General features: G+C 38.3%; 1 pseudogene; it reads right to left on the bottom strand.

Moving 5' to 3' along the window:
• Positions 1-420: 420 nt before the first annotated feature.
• Positions 421-11,815, bottom strand: LOC140839487 (probable mediator of RNA polymerase II transcription subunit 26b; annotated as a pseudogene).
• Positions 11,816-24,347: the final 12,532 nt, after the last annotated feature.

A 24,347-nucleotide genomic window follows, 5' to 3' on the forward strand; every position in this document is an offset into this window, starting at 1 on the left:
AGCAACAGGTTCACAATGATACCTCCTCAGTCTCCTGTACTTTCACCAGTTACCTGTGTGGGAGGCACTGGTTTCTTCTGAATTGTGCTATCTGGTTTCTGCTGAATTTTAATGTTACTTTTAACCCTCGGCTGCATGGCTGGTTTTGGTCTCATGGGCCTAGATTGACTGTCGGGAGGGTTTTCTCTAGCTAGTCGAATTTCATTATACTGTGGTTTTGGTTTGGCTATTCGAGATTCACCATTTTGAGGCCTATTTGGTTCAAGGGTTTGCTTCTTCAACGTAACTTCCTGATTTTTCTTCTTCTCAACCTAACTGCAATTCGGAGTAATGCTTGAATTACCGGGATTCTTAAGCTTCGACTTTGGAACGTCCCTTTTTCCAAGCGTCGGCTTTCTTCTATTTTCTTGGTTCTTGTTAAAGGCCAACCGTTACCAAGGTCTGAAACCGTAAGCAAGACCATGCATCTTTATTCTTTTTTAGAGAAGCAGTTCTTATAAAAGAACGGAATAGCCAAAATAAAACATGACATATGAAGCGTTAAAGGGAGAAACTCACTCCCATCAGCATCCATGCCATCAAAGAACTTCACAGATCATGAAAATATAGAAAAAACAAGCCAAGTTAACCATGTCATAAAATCAGAAGGAGGCCACAAATTGCAGAACTTTGACAACAAAATGAGGAGATATAACACCTTTGACAGCTCCATTGAAGCAGTAGTAGTAAAGAAAGCTCCTTCATCCAGCGGAGGAGACGGAAGTCCTCCCTCTTCTTCAGCTGTCATTTTTACCGATTCTGTTTCAGCTTCTCCACCTTTAAGGAAAAAATAACTCATTATCCTCAATTAAGAAACACCAAATTTTAGGTCATAAGAAAATCTTCGTGACTAACTCTCTGTAATGGCCGTTGTAGCTTTCACCCATGCATCAATCATAATTCTCCAATCCCTGAATTTTTTAAACAGAAAAGGAGCAAACGTTCATTAACAGCTTTAAATGCGCCAGCAAAACTTTTTAGATTGTTAGTTCACCTACAAAACAATAGCCACTATTCAAACTATAAGTAACAACTATAGACTCAACCAGATAATTGATGGGATTTTGTGGTATGGCATAAAAGGAACAAACAAAAATGGCGGATCCAAATGGAGTAGGCAGAGGGCAGCTCCTCTTGCAGAATTATATAATTTATACATTCTATACACAACAAATTATAGTTCACTTTCTCAAAATATTTCGACTTCTTGTTTCACTCCACTCCACTTTTCTTTTGGCTCTGCCACCATCTAACATACCAAATAACAGATATATGTAATGCAATGTATTTTGACACTTCTCAGTGCAACTGACTTCATTCTTTTTAGGCCAACACAAACGATACACCAAGGAGAAACAAAACTACGAGTATCATAACAAGGCAATGATGTCATATGTCTATATATTTATAAACAAATTGTTAGAGTAGGTGCCCGCCAGCCAACTTGTGGCTCGGACTTTATTGACTCTAATGGAAAAACAATCTTTATTTTAATAATATTTTACGATTTTATTCGATTATGGCATTATACTTTATCTGTATACCCATGCAAACTGCATAGATAAAGTCCTTGAATATACAATAGGTACCATGAGGTCTGCGATTCCACGTAAGATCATGAAACTCATTAGGAAGAGTACCGTATATTCTAAACAGGTTCATAGTCGAATCAGCCGCCTAAAACAAGGATAAAGGTCGCTCGAGCTCGAGACTAGCATATGTGATGTAAACGCCATGTTTCATTGGCAAGGTCATGGAGATGTCCATTCACACAGATGGGTGATCATATGATGATGCACTGAACAACCCTCCCTCGGACTGTCCAAGTGGTTCTCACTTATCGAGTGGAATAGTCCGAAGTTATGGTTGTACACCATTAGTCCTTTGACCCGAGACAATGTAGGGGCTATACGTACTAGCATGCACTTTGATCCGTTTACCGACTCCATCGAGGGTCATCAGGTGGCGAGGTTGGGTGTAGTTTCGAAATACGTAGGAGTAAATGCATTGTAGTCGGGGATTCACCGTTCGCCTACGGGAGAAGATATCCTATGTGATCTGATGAGTTAATAGTGCAAGGAGTCTCTGGCCAGAGCAAGAAATGTGCTTTAGGGAAAGGTGTTTTTCTAGTTGCACATGCCATGCCACTATTAGTACTCAAAGATAAATCACATCGTTATCGAATTCATATGCAACCCTCGATATACCAATGGTTGCAGATTCGATCGGGATATATATGTTGAAGGGACCGTACTGTACGCTAACCATGACTAAAGATTCTTGCAGGCACTATCAGTGATACCTAGGGGATCATGGGGCGATGCTATTAGACGCTCCTACCATGATCCGATGGGTGCAATCAGAAATGAGTTCTGACATTTTTGATCAAGGAGTTGATAAAAAGAATGGGGTTAACCAGGGTAAACCCGAATAAGAATAAATGTTATTCTGAATCACATGGAGATGTGAACCCACGGCTAGCTGTATCTCTGAACCATTGAGGGTCACACAAGTATCGGATTCTGTGTTCCCGTTGAGATAGTCAAATTTCAAGGAGTTGGAATTTGGCGACTATAGTTTGATGGAGATCAAACAGGAAGCTTATAAAGGAGTTTATGAGCTGATTCCATATGATGGAAGAAATGGAAGTTAGCATGATTGCTAAATAAGGAAGGAGAGTGGAACTGTTTGTTTTGTGAAGGAGTTCACTAAAACTGGCAGCTGCCAAATATGGGAACTGCCATATGTGGTAAGTTCTAAATTTGGTAAATGAAAATTTTGATCTTCGAAATTTTCGATTTTCATTATATGAACAAGATTTGTATCCTTGGTACATCGGCGCTCTCGGATCGTCGATCGGGATTATAATGAGTTCGGAATCAATTTTTAGTGAATTTGGAATTTACTAATTAAATGATTGTGCTAGTTGTGGGAACCCAAATAGTTTGGAGTCCAGCGTTGAGAACGCAAAGGTATAATTCTAAACGTCCTATGGATGATTTAAACACACGACGCCCAAGCAAAATATTTTAACTTCCGCTGCGTCTTGGGTGCGAGAATACGATGTCCCAACAGTGGTATCAGAGCCAGGTTATTCTCTATCGTGTATTTTAATTAAATTGTGTTGAGTTTATTATTTCTAACCGCGTAAGAATTTTTATGAAAAACGCCCCTAAAATTATTTTTAAAAAAACTGTTTTTGAAAAGAAAAAGAAAAAAAAAAAAAAAACTGTTCCCGGTGAATAGTGCCCGCGGGCAGCGTGAACAGTATCCGAAAATTACTGTTCACGGGCAGCGGTACTGTTCACGGGCAGCGTGAACAGTACCACGGGGAGCCCAGTTTCGGGTCCGTGGCGATTTTCTGATTTTTTAAAATTTTGGGTTAATTTGATATTTTATGAAAATACGGACGATTTTACCCCTACAATAATTTTTATAAAATCGATTTCTTACGAAATAAATAATTGAAATATGATTTTAATTATTTATGGTAAAAGGAGTTTTACAAGAAATTTAATTATTTGAAATTAAATAAAATTGTTTATTTAATTTGATAATTATGGCGGTTAGTGATAATTTACGAGATACACGATTTATTGATAATATGTGATATTATCGGATTTATATAATATATGGTATTATATGTTAAAGGATGATCGAGAGCCATGACCAATTTGCTAGGTGTATGTTAGGTTTTTACATGTTGTAATTTTTGATTATTTGATAATTAAAAGTGGACCTGGTTTATGGTCCGTTCTCACCCCCTAAATTTGTATCTCAATGTGCCATGGATATTTAATGTAAATATTAGAATTAGTGGGAGATCAAGATTTGAAGACGGTGGGCCCGAGATCCTCGAAAGGAGTTTTGAAGATCGAAGACATGTAAATTTTGGAGGCTTATGTAATAGTTGCATTTGCATCCCTACATTTCCCTAGGCTATGGACATGGATTCGTATGTGGCTCGTACGGATCAATTAGCTCTCGGTTATCGATCATCCTTTATTATTATTATTTGTGATGTATGTGATATATTATAAATAATCAGTATGTGAGTTATTATTAATATAATGACAAGAGTTGCATGAATCCGGCAATCATACAAACAATCATGGCAGAGTTTTAAAATTAATGATGAGACAAATTTTTTAAATTAAAATCCCTCATTTTGGATGAGATCCAAAATTTAAATCAAGCCCATTAAAAGGATAATTAAAGGAAAGTTTAATAATTCCTTGCCTTCCATCAACGGTGGTTGCATGATGAACGCTACCCGCGGTCAGTGTCTGGCTCATATTATTGGGGAGGCCTGGACGCCGGAAAGCTGTGACTTCCACTGACATATTTGATGTGAACTACATGGAACTCCAATGACTTCGGCTCATATTATTGGGGGATCTCATGGCGACCGTCCATTAAGGTTCAACATTGATGGGCCTGGCTCGACACGTGAAGAGAAAGGGGATCATATTATTGGACCCTCCTCAAACGTGAGACAAAATTACGTAAGGGTTGCAAGGAGTTGCAATTGGGCTCTACCTTTTGGAAGTTATGATTGGCCGATATTATTCGGGATCATAATTTCGCAATTGGGCCTTGCGTACTCACTAAGGAAATTGGATTTCCCGTTTGTCATCAGAGGGTGGTGAAAATGTCAAAATAGTGGGAGGCAATTCGTAAAAACAAAAGTCCAAATTTTACGTCTTACTAAATATTTTAAAATAGTCGGTAACGTTTATTCTGTTTCCATATCAGTATATTTATGATTTCTTCGCGTAATTCATATCTGTTATTAAAACAAGATAACCGAACACTAATTTTCAATATTGGCTGAGAAAATTGTTCTAAATTCGGAGAGAATAGCATACACATTAATGTCAGTCTTGCTGAACTGACAAAGCATGCAAGATGGTAGGACCATAGTATGCAAGCTAAAGTGTTATATGCTTGCGCCTATGTCAAATGAACTGTAGAGACAGTTTGAGGAAATATTGAATGCTGCTGACATTCGAATAACACATGCAAGAGTTGCATAGTGCATGAAACTCGCATAATGATGCACACTACTTTCAAGGAGCTCATGACCACACGTATGCAAGATGGGGCTCTTGCCCATGAGTATGGTGTAAGTATGATTGGGCCTATTGAGAAGGTGGTGGGCCTGGAATTTGACATGGCCTGATAATTTAGAACATTTATATTTCACTGCTTGAAGCAAAGACATAAGAAATTATCTAGGCCAGAAATGTTTTGACAATGATAAGTGAATGTCCAAGTAAACTCGATTTTCAACAACGATAAACAAAAGAAAACAAGATAGTCTAAACCAAGCACATTTGTGACACGTTAGGCTAGGACATATTTCTCAAAGAAGGATCCACAAGCTAGTGGGAGAGGACATGTTTGACTCGTCAGACATAAACTCTCTAAGAGACATGTGAGTCCTGTCTGAAAGGAAAAATGACCAAAGCCCATTTCCTAGGGAAAGTGGAACGTGCACATGATCTATTGGATTTGATCCATACAGATGTGTGTGGCCCGCTAAGTGTTAGCACAAGATTTGGTCATTCCTACTTCGTTACCTTTACCGATGACCATTCGAGGTTTGGATATGTGTATTTGATGAAATACAAGTCTGAAGCCTTTGAAAAGTTCAAAGAATACAGATCAGAAGTAAAGAAACAATTAGGAAAGAGTATTAAAACACTACGATTAGATCGAGGTGGAGAATACTTGAGTACTGAGTTTCAAGACTACCTCAACGAGAATAGGATTCTCTCACAGTGAACTCCACCTGCCACACCCCAGTTGAGTGGTGTGTCAAAACGTCGTAACCGGACATTGATGGACATGGTCCGATCTATGATGGGATTCACTAAGTTGCCGTCATCCCTTAAGGGATATGCGCTTGAAACAACGGCAAGGTTGTTGAATCAAGTCCATACAAATGCAGTGAATAAAACTCCATATGAGATATGGATGTGAAATATTCTTTCTTAATAATATGGGGATGCCCTGCTTACGTGAAGCAGACAGTGGGAGACAAATTGGATAGTAGAGCCAATTTGTGCTACTTTGTGGAATATCCAAAGAACTCTGTTGGATATTACTTCTATTTATCCTAGTGAAACAAAGTGGTTTGTTTCAAGGAAAGCCACCTTCTTAGAGAAGGAGTTTCTATTAGATAGAAAAGGCATGATGATAGAACTCGATCAGATTCGAGAACCACCCGTGACACAAATAGCATAACCCACACCCCAACAGCCAATAAAAGAAACATAAGCTCTTAGAAGATCCGAAAGGATCTCAAGGCCGCCTAAAAGGTTGAGCCTGCTTCTTGAAGAGGGTCAAGGTGAGCTCATTCTTGGATGTGATCCAAGAAATTTCAAGGAAGCATTGTCTGATGCCGATTCATCTAGATGGCTTGAAGCCATGCAGTCCGAGATGGACTCCATGTATTCGAACCAAGTATGGTCCTTACTAGATCCACCTGAGGGAATTGTTCACATAGGATGCAAATGGATTTACAACAGGAAACTTGGAACGAATGAGAAGGTGGTGACCTTCAAAGCTAGATTGGTAGCAAAAGGATGTACTCAAAGACAATGTGTTGACTATGAGGAAACCTTTTCTTCAATCGCGATGTTCAAGTCCATTAGGATACTGCTAGCCATAACAGCATAGTATGACTATGAAATATGGCAGATGGATGTGAAAACAGCGTTCCTTAATGGGGATATTAAGGAAGAGATTTACATGTCTCAACCTGAAGGATTCACATCAGAAGGAAGTGAGCATAATGTATGCAAACTTCAGAGATCCATTTATGGACTCAAACAGGCATCGAAGAGCTGGAACCTCAGATTTGACAACACTATCAAAGAGTTTGATTTTTCCAAAAATCCTGAGGAACCTTCTGTATAAAAGAAGGTTAGTGGGAGTGCAGTGACATTCCTAGTGCTTTATGTTGATAACATACTAATCATTGGGAATGATGTAGGGATGTTGCATTCAACTAAAGTATGGTTAGTTGGTAAGTTCTCCATGAAGGATATGGGTGAAGCATCATGTGTATTAGGAATACAGATCTATAGAGATAGATCAAAAAGATGCTAGAGCTCACCCAATCCACATATATCTATACCATACTGGGGAGATTCTCTATGGGGGAGTCCATGAGAGGATATTTCCCAATGTCTCATGGTGTGAATCTATCCAAGTCTATGTGCTCTAAGACTGATGAAGAGATAGAAACCATGAGCCGCATTCCATATGCGTCTGCCATAGGCAGTATTATGTATCGGTATGATATCTGCTCGACCTGATATTGCATATGCACTGAGTGTTGCAAGCCGATATAAGTCGAATCCCGATCTACTGCATTGGAAAGTAGTAAAGGACATTCTTAAGTACTTGAGAAGAACTAAGAATTTGTTCTTTGTATACGGGAGTGGAGAACTAAAATTGGAAGGCTACATTGATTCTAGCTTCCAATCAGATGTGGATGATTCGAAAATGACCTCTGGATTTGTGTTCAAGCTCAATGGTGATGCTGTCTCTGGGAAGAGTTCCAAGCGAGACACCACAGCGGATTCAACCACTGAGGCCGAATACATAGCTGCATCGGATCTAGAAAATGAGGGTATTTGGATGAGGAATTTCATCCAAGAGTTGGGTGTCATTTCTCAAACAGTTGATCCAGTCCCGGTCTACTGTGACAACACCGGTGCCGTAGCGCAAGCGAAGGAACCGAGGTCTCATCAGTGATCCAAACATATACTGAGGAAGTTCCACATAATTCGGGAGATTGTGGGAAGAGGAGACATATCGGTAGAGAGAGTATGCTCCGCAGATAACGTTCCTGATCCACTAACGAAGCCCCTGCCAGGACCATTGTTTGAGTAGCATCGCGAAGCAATGAGTCTAAGATCTATGGGTAGTTGGCTATAGGGCAAGTGGGAGATTGTTAGAGTAGGTGCCCGCCAGCCAACTTGTGGCTCGGACTTTATTGACTCTAATGGAAAAACAATCTTTATTTTAATAATATTTTACGATTTTTATTCGATTATGGCATTATACTTTATCTGTATACCCATGCAAGCTGCATAGATAAAGTCCTTGAATATACAATAGGTACCATGAGGTCTGCGATTCCACGTAAGATCATGAAACTCATTAGGAAGAGTACCGTATATTCTAAACAGGTTCATAGTCGAATCAGCCGCCTAAAACAAGGATAAAGGTCGCTCGAGCTCGAGACTAGCATCTGTGATGTAAACGCCATGTTTCATTGGCAAGGTCATGGAGATGTCCATTCACACAGATGTGTGATCATATGATGATGCACTGAACAACCCTCCCTCGGGCTGTCCAAGGGGTTCTCACTTATCGAGTGGAATAGTCCGAAGTTATGGTTGTACACCATTAGTCCTTTGACCCGAGACAATGTAGGGGCTATACGTACTAGCATGCACTTTGATCCGTTTACCGACTCCATCGAGGGTCATCAGGTGGCGAGGTTGGGTGTAGTTTCGAAATACGTAGGAGTAAATGCATTGTAGTCGGGGATTCACCGTTCGCCTACGGGAGAAGATATCCTATGTGATCTTATGAGTTAATAGTGCAAGGAGTCTCTGGCCAGAGCAAGAAATGTGCTTTAGGGAAAGGTGTTTTTCTAGTTGCACATGCCATGCCACTATTAGTACTCAAAGATAAATCACATCGTTATCGAATTCATATGCAACCCTCGATATATCAATGGTTGCAGATTCGATCGGGATATATATGTTGAAGGGACCGTACTGTACGCTAACCATGACTAAAGGTTCTTGCAGGCACTATCAGTGATACCTAGGGGATCATGGGGCGATGCTATTAGACGCTCCTACCATGATCCGATGGGTGCAATCAGAAATGAGTTCTGACATTCTTGATCAAGGAGTTGATAAAAAGAATGGGGTTAACCAGGGTAAACCCGAATAAGAATAAATGTTATTCTGAATCACATGGAGATGTGAACCCACGGCTAGCTGTATCCCTGAACCATTGAGGGTCACACAAGTATCGGATTCTGTGTTCCCGTTGAGATAGTCAAATTTCAAGGAGTTGGAATTTGGCGACTATAGTTTGATGGAGATCAAACAGGAAGCTTATAAAGGAGTTTATGAGCTGATTCCATATGATGGAAGAAATGGAAGTTAGCATGATTGCTAAATAAGGAAGGAGAGTGGAACTGTTTGTTTTGTGAAGGAGTTCACAAAAACTGGCAGCTGCCAAATATGGTAACTGCCATATGTAGTAAGTTCTAAATTTGGTAAATGAAAATTTTGATCTTCGAAATTTTCGATTTTCATTATATGAACAAGATTTGTATCCTTGGTACATCGGCACTCTCGGATCGTCGATCGGGATTATAATGAGTTCGGAATCAATTTTTAGTGAATTTGGAATTTACTAATTAAATGATTGTGCTAGTAGTGGTGACTACTAACATGCACAAATTCCCATAAATATTCTAGAGGAGTCTAGAATTAAATTAACTAATGAGTTAGTTTATAAATTAAATAATAGTTATTTAATTTAATATATATATACATGTATATATTTTATATGGTGATACAAAATATGTGTATATGATATTATTATATCATGTATTATTAAAGGTTAATAAATACATTGTATATTAAATATATGTGATTTTAAATATAATGAAATTATTAGAGTCTTAGTGGGAGAGAGACTCCTAATTAGATTAGGAGTTTCACTCTATTTATACAATACTAGGACTCATAATTACTAACCCTAGTTTTTGCACACAAAAACAACTCAAAATTTCTCTCCATCCTCCTTGAAACCCACGGCCATCACCATAAGGAAAGGCAAATGTGATTTGTTTAATTGTTGATTAAAATCAATAATTAATTGTTAATTATTGGCTAATAATCAATTAGCACAAATCCATGATTATGAATCTTGGAATTCTCGGCCAACAAAAATCCTTTGGGGAAAATCTATCACGGCCGTGATTATTCTTCCAAGCGTCGCGAAGAGCCGTTCATAGAGATTTACAAGAAAGGCTATCTCCGCTTAAACACCGGAATAGTTTGGAGTCCAGCGTTGAGAACGCAAAGGTATCATTCTAAACGCCCTATGGATGATTTAAACACACGACGCCCAAGCAAAATATTTTAACTTCTGCTGTGTCTTGGGTGTGAGAATACGATGTCCCAACACAAATATCATGTAAACCTCAAACAAGTAATCCATTTACATAAACTTCAGCTTCAAAAACAAACTATAAAACTACTAGACGACAGTCCATACTCCATTAATGCTGTGGCAAGATTCTGAATCTCCTTTGATGCATGCTTTAGTAGAAACTTGCCACACTTTCCAATATCAGTAACCTGAGATAAGATCATATGATTCAAGATTAAAAATAAAATGCCGCAGAAAAAAATAATCCTAAACAAGGATTCCAGTCGAACCTTCAATGTCTCCAAAGAGACATGCATCAGCTGAAGCTGCCTCAATGAATCAAACAACACCTCCACAGACTGCTCAAGAAAAACAGGGCAACAATCAAAACCCCAAGTAAAACAAACACAGCCGCCAGTTAAACTAATTAGCAACAAATACAATTATACAAAGAACAGCTACGTAAACCAATTAAAAAACAAGTAAAAGAATCCCATATTTCAGTTCAACCAAGAAAACAACAACAAAAATAGACCTCAATCAGCTAGATATAAATAACATAATTTTAGCAAAATTTAATACAATATGGACTGAACCAGAACGATCCGCAACGAATAGAAACAAACCAACCTCTTCATCCTTATTATCCAAAATTCCTTTGATCCTCGAAAACTCCTCAAAAACCTTAAATTCTTCATCAATGTCATCAGTCAATGTTTCAGCAAGTCCAAAACTGCAATGGCTAACATGATTGCAATTCGCCTTTATCACCCCTCGACTTTCATCATAATCATCACCACCTCTGTTATTACTCCCCTTGCTTTCTTCTGTATCTTTGCTATCTCCAGCTCTACTTTTAGCGTTATTACCATTGTTCTCCACACCATCACAATTTGTCACAAAATGTTAAGTCCTATCACAGCCAAAACACTTGGTCATTTTGCTCACGAATTACATCTCAGCAATTCGATCCCTCTTCAATTTGAAGTCAAAAGGGTAATCACAGGCGGCAACCATTATCGCATGCTCGATCACGTTTAAGATATCAGAATTTGAACTTCTGAAAAAATCCCTCCATTTATCAAGACTCACTGATGCATCACCCATGGTGAAATTTTGAAGATTAAATTCAGTTTCAAACTAATCTTTTTCAACTACCCAGATAAAGAAAATCGATTCTCTTATCACATATGAGGTATCCAAATTCAATCTCTTTAAAAAAGTCTGATTCTGTAAATTTCTTCGTCTGTCAGTTCTGACCCGAAATTCTAATTATGGGAAAACCGACACAAATCACAAAAGATTAGAATCAGTTATCCATATATGTCATCGAGTATTGATGAAAAATTCCAATCATGGATTTGAGTTCAACCCAAATACTTCCCCTCAATACAAAGTCATTTCTCAATTGAGAGAAATCAAGAGAGAAGTTATCCATCAATCATGCATCACTCTCTCTCAAACACCATATATACAGAAGGTGTAGCTTGGATAGAAGAAGGAATATTTTATGTGGGATTAAAAGAGAAAAATATGAAGAAATGGGCAGGTGATGTTCACAAAGATGATGGGGTTCAGCTCTTTGTAAGACAAGTATTGTGAAAGCTGGCTTCACAAAATTTATCTACAGACAAAGAGAGCCTTCCTTGATTTGGTATTATTAATAAGGTTGTTGGATTACGCAAATCTCTTCTTAAATTCACATCTTAAATTCATCAAATTTTGGGCATTGTGAAAGGAAGAAATTTGATTTTTTGATTTTCAGTTTTGTTATTTTATGGGTTTTATTCACGGTTCAGTCTTAGTCTTTTTAGTGTACCAAATTAGACCCTTATTTTACATTTTTATCCGAATTTAGATTTGGCTCTTCATTTTATGATGGGGATCAACTCCAAAAAAATATATATATATATATATGAGGGATAAGTTAGTACACTCGGAAGAAGTGGATTGTGTAACCTTAAAAATTTTGATGACTTTAGTCAAAATTTAGGTAATGAAATTTATTAACAATAATAAATATAACAATTTAGTCAAAAGTTTTATATATAAAATATTAATTGATTAAAAATTTAAATCAATAATTAAATTTAATGGAGAATAGCCTATTTTATCTCTTCTTTCATGTCGAGCTTTCGAAAGCCACTGGAGAGGGAGAATGAACGATCGATACACATTCCTCAAAAAATCCGATTCGTGCGGATAGTTTCATTCGACATCGTGATGGAGGACATAGCTTACTATCATCGGCTTTAATCATGCCTTCTTGCAGCCTACTTTCGTTTTTCCGTAGGTGATCTCGACTCTCATATACGACGTTAGGACAAATGTTGCATAGTAGCTCTCCGGCTCATTAACTTGATGGAAAAGAAGTGTCACTAAGTTAGGCCAATATTTGACTTGGAGTTGTGACTCATCTCATTTCAGTTTGCTTATAAATAGGGCTCATATGATACATTTCATCAAAAAACTCATCTTAAATTCGTGGGTTTTAATGATAAAATAGTGACTTTGAAGAGAGCAAAAATAATGAAAAATAGCAACAACAACAAAAAAAGCAAATTGTCCCCAAAAAAAAATCTGAAATATTTATAAAACAATGCTCCTCCAACCACAAATTGTACCGTAGCATCAGTTTCTTATATTTGACTGGTCGTCCAGATATCATATTTGGTATATATTTGTGTGTGAAATATCAATCGAATCCTAAAAAAATCATACACTTAAAACTACGAAACGTATTTACAATACATAACAGGCACTTTGGATTTGGAATTGTTGTACACTAGAGAAATCAAACCAATCTAGTAGGATTTATTTATGACAATTGGGCTGAGGATTTAAATAGCAGAAAGAATATTATGGGAGAGTGTTTCTACTTTGGAAATAACTTAGTTTTGTGGTATAGTAGGAAGCAAACTATGTATCACTCTTCGACTGCAGAATCTGAATATATGGTATTTCGAAGAGTGATACATAGTTTGCTTCCTACTATACCACAAAACTAAGTTATTTCCAAAGTAGAAACACTCTCCCATAATGTTCTTTCTGCTATTTAAATCCTCGGCCCAATTGTTTATTTCAAAGTTGTTGTTCTCAACTTATATGGATGAATCAAATGGTAAAAGATTATGGCTTTAAGAGTGAGACTCACAATGTACTGTGATAATTCAGACGCAAATAACATCTAAAAAAATCTTGTACAATATTATCGTATAAAATTTATTTACATTAGAGATCATTTTATTCAAGATTTAATCGAGAAATGCTTGATCCGTATGAAATTTTTGGGACTAATAACCAACTGAAGGACAAATTCACAAAAGCATCAGATTTTAAGATATTTTCCAATCTTAAGAAATCTCTCAGCATGTGTGCATTCTGATTACTTGCGGATTTTTATTGGATGTTACAATATCTATGACAACACCTAACATACATGTGCATTTTTAGGACATTAGGCATACTGCACTTTTGATTTAGTGTCTTATATGATGTTTGTATTGTGTTGGTTGATTTCTTAATGTGCTCTCAGTTACTCTCAAAATTTCAATCAAGAACTTGATTGTGATGAATATTTTGTTTTAGTCAAAAGTAGTCAAGGGATGTTTGTGTATTCCAAGATCTTATCTCATGTGAAAAGTGACTTAGAGAAACTAGAATAAGAATGAAAATATATATGTTGAAAAAATGCAAAAAAATAATAATAATAACTAGAGGAGCTCAATGCAGACTTTTTTTTAGTGTGGAAGCTATGATTTCTATCTCAAAATGCAAAATAAAATAAAAAGCTACCTAAATGAAACTAATGAAGAAAGGTCTTCTAGTGCGAGGCTACCACTTTTGAAAAAAAAAAATCACAATTTGAAATGTTGTCAGTATATGTTTCTGACATCGGTTGAAACACCTCATGAATGAACACATCATATGCACCTTATTATATTTTTATTATGTTCCATTATGTTTTTAAGCATAATTTGGTCATACATATACAAAAGTGTGAATATTTTCTGCTCATGAGTTATAAGTATTCTAAAAGACATATATGGTGAAAAACTCTATTTATTAAAAGTCAAATATTTATGATCTATCATGGTTTAGTGGAGTTAAGTCGAGGTGGATTTAAATCTAGAAATTATTTTTGATATCAATTACGTTGGATTATTTCCTTAATTATGCAGATATTTTTTCTTAAAAATTCATAAATATATCTACTAACTTATTGTTACCGTTGGTAAGTAATATGCTAGGATATGAAAAGGTTTTTTAAGGGTTTATTTCAACGGATTAATTGGTTAACTTATATCTTACATCGACTTTTTTAAATCTAAGCTTATTTGTTCTTTGCGATTCACAAATTCTATCATTGCTTACTCTCTCGACCTTCTATAAAATTATCAATGGCGGGATTTGATCATGAAGATATCTGTAGCGAGATGAGCAACAGTGATGATGTTGCACCCCGAAGGAAGCTACCTAGGTATCACCTCTGCCAGTTGTTCTTGTAACAGAGGTACTTGCTTCGCTTCAAGCCATTTTTTCAAGGGAACATAGGAATGAGATTAACAGAGAGAATTTTCTAGACTTTCCAGTGTTTAATCAAGTGTTTTCACCAGAGCCTCAAGCCTGCGATAAAAATTCTAAGCAGAATACAATACTTACTACACTCCTTCTAAAATATTTCGCCAAATCATCTGCTAGACCGTTGTTGGATGACCCAGAGGAGTATACCTCTCATTATGATTCAGAGGATGTCGATTATGCATTTGTGGCTCGGGAAAAGATTGCTCCTACCCCCAAGCAGATCCTCCGACGAAGATGAACAAATTCCCACATCCACCGTAGAAGAAAAGGTTCCCAAGGAACCGAGTTTCTCTTACAAGGAGAATGTTTCCCTCGCTCAGTTTTTGGTCAATTTGAAAAGGAAAAATTATTTTCCATATGTTCCTGCTACTGAAGAATTCGATGATGAACCTGATGCTGAGATGCAACACGAATTTGCCAAAAACAGGCCTGACCAATATAATAGCTCATCTTCCACCTCTGATGATGATGATGAGAAATTTGTTGTTGATGATGATACTGCTGCTGAGAACGAGAATGTTGAGGTAAATGTTGTTGACACGAAAGACAACATCGACAAAGAAGATTATGATCTTACCCTCGCATTTTTTCACAAGTTCCACTTAGAGAATTTCGTAGCTCTTCGGCCTCTCTACACCAATAGAGGGTTTGTTGATGAGAAAAATATTTGAAAGTTCTGTTTCCACAGTGTATGTGTGAGTTGAGAGTTGTGTGTTTCAGAATATAGGTGTTGTGCGTAGGTGTTGTAACACTCACGACAACATGCAGCGGAAGTTATAAGTTTAACACACCTAAACGTAGTTGGAATAACGATAATAATAAGAGAGACGAGATATAAATTATGCACAAGTATAAAATACTTGTGCGATGCCTCAGGGCAAAATAATTCACTAGAAAAACTTGTAAGTTTACAAAAATCAATACTAGTGAAAGAAGTAAACAACTCCCTTGTAAAGGTGAGTAACAAATTGCATCCAAAACTTCTGACAAAGCATATAACCGGTATACAATGGATGCATTAACCGAGAAAGAAAAGTTCTTCAAAAGAACAACACACTAATCAACATAATGATTAGGTGTTGGCGTCATAGGATGCAAGCACTTCTCGGCAACAACAGTACGAGCTAGCTTTGATCTCCGAACTCTTCTCGAACACCTTTGGCTCTCTAATAATCCTCTCTCTCACGCCGCCCACGTTTAGTTGCTTGGAGTAATATTTAACCTAGACCACGAGCAATTTCATTAGGAAACAAACTCTTTAAACAAAAGGATAATATCTTAAAGATATTGTGATATCATATAAAAATATTATAATATCATATCACAAATTCAATATTCTTCACATGTCTAGAAAGGCAAAAATATTAAAGATAAACATGGAAAGTATATCAAGGAATAAAATTCCTTTCAATCTCCCCCTTTTTGCCTTTCTGGACAAAACAACCGTCAAATGGTATTTGGCTGAACTCCCCCTGAGTGACTAACTTCAGTGACTCCCCCTGAACTTAAGCTTTCTCCTGATGGCAGAAACAACTAGCCAGTGTTGTATGTTAGATATTGCAACAATGTAGATCATAACACCGGAATATTTCATTAATCAGGAGTGACACATATCAGAGAGAATAAAAGAACAACTGAAGTACTAGAAACATCAAGAGAGAAAATAACGCAAAATAAAATATCATTATTCATCATGACTGCCATCAGCATCTTCATCCATTTGGGCTCCACTGGTTCCAGCTGTATCATCTACTCCCCCCTTTTTGTCCTGAATGGTAGCTGGCAGCAAGTAGAAGCTCATAATCTGCCACTTGATTTTCGTAATAATCAATGGTCTGCATGGCATGAGCAATCTGTTGTCGACCATAGTCAATTTGAGCGCGAATATAGGAGACAGATAATGTAACATAACCAGGAGGCGGTGTAGGAGGTAGACTCGCAGTTAGAGGCTCAGATGTATCAGCAGTGTCAGGCTGGGGCTCAGATGTTGTGTCTTCAGTGTGGCCAACATCCGAAGCAACACTCGAACTTTGCCAGGGCAAATCAATCTTTCGGTGGCCCTTAAAGTATGCAGGAGAGATCTTCAGGGAGTCTCTAACAGGGCAGTAATCTTCATCTATATCCGGAATGAATCCTTGAGACTCCAGAATGCCATAGATCAGTGAGGGATATGGCAGTTTAGTCTTTTTGAAGTCCCCCTCAGCATATTGCAATGCTGTTGTGAAGACCAGCTTCCCAAAATTAAAGGCCCTTCCAGTGCCGATATCAAAGAGGACCAGAGCTTGTGTTCTGGTCACAGCGGTGGAATTTGTCGACGGCGTCCAATTCCAGATAGAAGTCTTATGGAGAACAGAGTAGAAAGAAGTGAGATTAGCAGCACTCAGCTTCTTAGGATAGTCAGGAAACACGGTGATCACACCTCCAGTCAGCACGGAGGTTACAGCATGGATGTCAAGATCCTCGTCAGCTTCCTCATCATCGGGAGTGTCATAGAAGGCATTGATTACTGACGGAGAGAAATTGTAAATACGATCACGTACAAACACCCTTCCAAGCTTCACTGAGTCCTCAACTCCAACACTCTTCAGGAGATTACAATAAAATTCCAGCACCACACGGCGGCAGTATGGTACAGCAGTAGTAACCGTGGATAGCAACCTTCTGTTCTTGAGGAACTCAATCAGGTTGTATCGCCCGTACGCATTCACATCAATATTTTTCTCTTCTATCAGTTCTCTCTGAATAAATAGCGGCCACAACGCCAAGGCATCCTCGGAATAAAATTTGGGGGAAAAGGACTTACTTAAGTCATAGTCAGTAGAGTCGATGTTGTGCTCAATGTTGTCAACATCCTCCTCAACACCGGCACCAGTAGCAGCATTATCATCAGCAGGCTCGCTAAATTCAGAACCAGAATCCTCAGAGTCATCATCACCTTGCTCCTCTGATTCAAAGTCAGATACGGACGAGGAAGAGGAACCAGCAGAGGCTCCAGGTTGATTTTCCTCAAATTCCTTCATCATTTCTGAATCAGGTTCATCCTCCTTAAGGATTTGTTTCTTGGCAGCTTTTTCTTCCTTGAGGTAGGCAAGAAACTCGGCCAAGGATTGTTCATCTTCTTCAGGCTCATCAGAAAGTCCTTTCTCCGCAACCTTTTTAGCATCCGCTATGGGGTTCGGTTTTTGACTGCCAGAAGTTGAACCAGATTCTTTTGCAGCAACAGATGGTTTGGGGCGCGCCACCAACTCAAAATCATCATCATCAGAGTCGTCTCCAGATGAGAAATCAGGGTCCAGAAGATTTGAGGAGGCAAATGCCCGTGGTTTCTTGGTTGGTACAAAGTCAGGGTCGAACCCTGCTTGTCTCTTTGACCTTCTGCGCATGGGGGCAGGGGGAAACGCTTTATTCAAAGCTTCGAAGTCAGGAGGATCCTCAACATTGATCTCGTTCCCAGGTTCACCAGGGACGATAGTCTCCAGTGGCATTGGTTCGTCTGGTGCAGGCACAATTTCCTTCCCCTCGACATTTACTTCGGCGGAGGGTGTTGTGACTGGTGATTCAACACCCATACTCGCAGCCATTTCACTCCTTATGTCTTGAGGATCGAAGCCAGCCATCTGCAAAATCAAGAAGCAAAGAGGCAGAAAACAATTTGAAGAGCCCAAGAACTTGCGAAGAGCACAGATAATTTGCGCGAAATCTGAACAGTGAGGGTAGACAATAATTTCAGAATGTGAGGGAAAGAGTAAACAGTAAAGCTATTCCTGATTCCCCCGTAAGTATTTAAGCACTACTCTCCAACGGTAATATTTTGTTAAGCCGCGACTACAGTACCTTTCCGAATCAGTTTTTCCTCTCACCCAACGGTAACTTTTCTGAACCGGTGTAATTATTATCTCAAGTAACCAGTCAGAAATACGTCGAATTAACCCCACAAACAATTAGCAATCAAAATATTTCAAAATTAAGTTGGTTAGGGTGTTTTTCGAATGTCATGAAAAAAAACAGGTACCCCGCTGGACATGATTAATTCACAAAACAGCAGAATGAATGACCTAAGTTTATGCGTAAAATATGATCGAGAATGAAATGCACACACATCAGGTGTTGGCAACACCTCTTGGCAACACTCACAAGTTGGACTCAACCTTTCTTGAACATTTTTATTCAGACATGGTAGCTCCCACTCTAGAAGAACGGTCTTCATGGGACTCCTCTAGGTAGCTTTTTCCATCTGTATTTTGACTTAGAAGTGGTAGCTCTCACTCTAGAAGAACGGTCTTCATAGGACTCCTCTAGGTAGCTTTTTCCATTTTCTTCTAAACAATTTTTTTCTTTTCCTCTTTTCTGTTTTTCACCTTATTGTTAAAAAAAATTTTCGAAGTCATTATCTGCATGGGACAAGATCATGTAGTACATGAACATCTTCACAGTTTTATGACTAAGTTTGAGCACACTCCAGACTTCAGGGAATTTTGACAGAAAGGTTGATTCATAACTGAGAGCCTACCATTTAGTATCCTTCACCTGTACAGTCTTCACACCAAACAGGATGAATGTAATATGTCTAGCATCCTAAAAATAAAATTCACATGCATGCTGAGTGTTGTCCACCGGTGTTGTAACATCGTGGACAACATCCGTGAGTGATCATTGTGCACACAAGCTGAGAGACTTCCTAAGATTGGAAAATCTCTCAAAGTCCAATGGTTTTGTAAAAATATCAGCCAGTTGGTTCTCAGTTCTAATAAATTCCATTCGAATTATACCCTTCTCAACCAAATCTCGAATAAAATGATGTCTAATGTCAATGTGTTTCGTTCGAGAGTGTTGTACTGGGTTTTTTGAAATATCAATTGCACTTGAGTTGTCACAGTATACAATTAAGGTATCACTGTTAAATCCATAATCTTTAACCATTTGATTCATCCACAAAAGTTGTGAACAGCAACTAGCAGCTGCGACATACTCAGATTCAGCAGTGGACAAGGACACACAATTTTGCTTTCTACTATACCAAGACACCAAATTGTTACCAAGATAAAAACATCCACCAGTGGTGCTCTTCCTATCATCTAGGTTTCCTGCCCAATCAGCATCACTAAAACCCACTAAATTGGTGTTTGTTTCTTTGGTGTACCACAAGCCTAAGTCAACTGTTCCAGAAATATATCGCAAAATTCTTTTAACAGCTTTTAAATGAGTGACTTTAGGATCAGCTTGGTACCTAGCACACAAGCAAACACTAAACATGATGTCGGGACGACTTGCACTTAAGTAAAGAAGGCTGCCGATGATGCTGCGATACTGGGTGTTGTCAACACCTGTCGCAACATCGTCCTTGGATAGTTTTTCAGTCGACCCCATTGGAGTTTTCATGTGTTTAGTGTTCTCAGTAGAAAATTTCTTTACCACATTCTTGGCATACTTAGATTGGCATAGAAAAATACCATCATGCATTTGTTTAATTTGTAAACCAAGAAAGAAACTCAATTCTCCTACCATACTCATTTCAAATGTGGTAGACATGCATTTAACAAAATCATCAACATGCTTTTGAGAAGAAGCACCAAAGATTATGTCATCCACATAAATTTGACACACAAGTATATCATGCTTTGACTTTTTAATAAAAAGGGTTTTATCAACCTCACCTCGTTTGAAGCCCAAGTTAAGCAGATATTCCGTAAGCTTACCATACCATGCCCGTGGAGCCTGTTTAAGCCCATACAGTGCCTTCTTCAACTTGTAGACATGGTTCGGGTGGTGTGGATCTTCAAATCCTTTAGGTTGGCTTACGTACGCTTCTTCTTTCAAAATGCCATTTAAAAATGCACTTTTCACATCCATTTGATATAATTTTATGTCCATGTGACATGCAATAGCAAGTAAAAGTCTAACCGATTCAATCCGGGCAACAGGGGCAAACGTTTCATCAAAATCAATTCCTTCAATTTGAGTATACCCTTGAGCAACTAGCCTAGCTTTGTTTCTCACAACAATTCCAGATTCATCAGTTTTGTTTTTAAAGATCCATTTGGTTCCAATAACATTCACATTATCGGGTTTGGGAACCAAATCCCACACATCATTCCTAACAAATTGTTCAAGTTCCTCATGCATCGCATCAACCCAAAATTCATCTTTTAAGGCTTCACTTATATTTTTGGGTTCAACGAGTGAAACAAAACAAGAATGACTTACTTGAGAGTACAAGGAAGTCATGCATACTAGTCCCATCATTTTCCGATAGTCTACCTTCTCCTTTCTTCTAGTTTGCATTCCTTCAAATGTTTCTCCAATGATCTGAGATGATGGATGATTTTTCTGAATCTTGCTGGGAATGTCAATCCCATCATTGGTTACACCATCATCATTTTCAGTATTCTCTTCTGGTTCATCATTTGATTCTGCCAATGCAGGTGTTGTCTCAGGTGTTACAACACCGGGTCCAACATCTGTGTTAGGCAGTGTCTCACTTGTATTTTGGAGCCCATCAACTTCATCCTCAATTGTTTTTCCTGTTAGATCTGCAAGATCGTCAAACACAACGTTAATAGATTCCATAGTCGTTCTTGTTCTCAGATTATACATGCGATATGCACGACTATTGGATGAATAACCAAGAAATAAACATTTGTCACTTTTAGAGTCAAATTTTGCAAGATGTTCTCGATCATTCAAAACATAACATACACACCCAAAGAAATGAAAATACTTGAGGTTCGGCCTCTTTCCCATGATGATTTCATAGGATGTCATAGTGGAACCACTCCTTAAGTACACACGATTTGAAATATGACATGCTGTGTTCAAGGCCTCGGCCCAAAATCTCTTTGAAATATTCTTAGAACTTAACATGACCCTAGCCATTTCTTGCAGTGTTCTATTCTTCCTTTCGGCTATTCCGTTCTGTTGAGGAGTCCTAGGGGCCGAAAATTCATGAGTTATCCCTCTCTTTTCACAAAATGATACAAAGTGTGAGTTTTCAAATTCTTTACCATGATCGGTTCTTATCTTACCAACCCTCAGATTATGTAGATTAGTAATCTTAGCATATAATTTCTTGAAAGCATCAAATGTATCGGATTTTTCTCTAAGAAATCTTACCCAAGTAAAGCGAGAGAAATCATCCACACAAACACAAGAATACTTCTTACCTCCAAGACTTTCCACTTCCATTGGACCCATAAGATCCATGTGCAAGAGTTCAAGACACCGTGTTGTCCCAAAGTGTTGCAACACTTGGTGGGGAACACGTGTTTGCTTACCTTTTTGACATGCACCACAAACATACGGAATTCCAGAGGATAAATTAGGCATACCTCTCACAGCATCGTACTTACCAAGATTCTTTAATGTCTTGAAGTTTGCATGTCCTAATTTTTGATGCCACATGTTTAATTCGCTCACCTTTGAATGATTGCTCACTATGTCTTCTCCAAGTTGATAGCAATTATCAGCAGACCTAGTACCGTCGTCACAAAGTTGACTTATGCTTATTAAGTTTGAGTTAAGCCCTTCGACATAGAGCACATTGTGTAGATTAGGCAATCCATCAACATTCAAGGTTCCTTTCCCAGCCATTCTTCCTTTAGCACCACCACCATATGTCACATGACCACTCCTTAGTTCAACAAAGTCAATCAAATGGTCTTTAGAACATGTCATGTAGCGCGAGCAGCCACTGTCAAAGTACCATATTCCTGCAATGTTAGTCTTTAATGAAGTATAAATAACAGAACATTTAATCTGTGCTTTTGGTACCCAAACCTTTTTTACCATGGGTTTTCTGTTGGCAGCGTTGCGCCGGGTGTTGTACAACACCTGTGGCAACACCCTTCTGATTCCCATCTCTTGTAATCATCTCTCAGTTTAAAGCAGTAGGGTTTGATATGACCAGGTCTGTAACAGTAGTGACAGATGAAGTGGCGCTTTCTGGATTTAGACTTTTTGATAGACAATCGCCCTTTTGATGGAGTACCCTTTTCAGTTTGTGTAGCATTCGAAGCTTCAACACTTCCTTTGACAAAAACAGTTTGTTTTCCCTTAGTGTTGGAAGATTCTCCAGTTTCAAACAGACTATTCGGATAACCAAGTCCAGCTTTGTCATTCTATCCAGTCATCAAAAGTGAATCAAGTTTGGATGAGCTTGAGTTCATCTTGGCAAGAATCTGAGTTGCTTCTCCAAGTTCCTCTTTGATTTTGCATAATTCCAAATCTTTCTTGCTTAAGATTACTTCAAGTCGTGAAATTTGTGACTTTAGCTCAACATTTTCTTTGGAGAGACTTGCATTTACTTTGGTTCTTTTGATCCAGTCTTCATATAACTCTTCGTACATCGTCTGCACACTTTCTAGAGTGACTTCATCATCATCTATCTCTTGGATTTCAGACTCACTTGCCTCCGCAAGGGTTGTAGATGTAAGACATACTGACTTCGAAGAGGTGTTGCGGCCAGGTATTGCAACACCTGTGGCAACACCCAAAGGATTGACTTGCATTGAGCGCTTTTCCTTGATCACAGAAGATAACGATGTGTGATTTTCAGATTCACTCGATCCTTGATCATCATCAGACTCTTCATCACTCAGGGTGACAGTCATGCCTTTGTTTTTCCTAAGTCGATTGGCACACTCATTGGCATAGTGTCCATATCCCGAACACTCTCTACATTGCACCGAGTCCAGGTTTCTGACATTAGATTGGATTTGCACTTCGGTCTTTGGTCGAAACTATCCTTTCATAGGAGTAAACCTTTGAGGTTTTGCAAATGTGGAGTTATTGGGCAGCTCAGACTTTTGTCCAACTTTCTTCTTTTCTCTCATAGTCTTCAAATAATCACCAAATTTCTTAGTAAAAAGAGAGATCGATTCTTCACCTAAATCAGACTTATCCACCTCTTGAGATATTTGAAGGATTTCATCATAAGATTCAGTTGAGGCTTCAAAGGCTATTGTCTTCCCTTTATCCTTCCTTTGAAGATCAAGATTCATCTCAAAGGTTCTGAGAGAACTCATTAGTTCATCTAAGTTGATTGTTGACGTGTCTTTAGATTCTTCAATAGCACAGACTTTGACATTGAATCTTTCAGGAAGAGATCTTAGGACCTTGTTCACCAATCTTTCATTTGGTATGGGATCTCCTAGGCCATGTGATTCATTTGAGAGTTGTCTCAGCCGGCAGTCATACTCAAGGATAGACTCCTTGTCCTCCATTCTCAAACTTTCGAACTTTGATGTCACCATCCTTAGCCTAGTTTTACGCACACTTGCGGATCCTTCACAGTGCTTCTGGAGTATCTCCCAAGCATCTTTGGCGCATACACAAGTGGTGATTAAATTAAACATCCTTGTGTCAACGGATGAAAATATAGCATTGAGAGCCTTGGAATTATAGTTTGATGATTGCACTTCATCGACAGTCCATGTACTTTCAGGTTTGAGCCGTGTGTCTCCATCAGCATCCTCGAGTTTTGGTGGACTCCAACCATCAAGTACACGTTGCCAAGCTCTTTCATCAATGGA

The sequence above is a fragment of the Primulina eburnea genome, chromosome 8 (genome assembly GCF_022965805.1).
Source record: "Primulina eburnea isolate SZY01 chromosome 8, ASM2296580v1, whole genome shotgun sequence".
Taxonomy (NCBI): domain Eukaryota; kingdom Viridiplantae; phylum Streptophyta; class Magnoliopsida; order Lamiales; family Gesneriaceae; genus Primulina; species Primulina eburnea.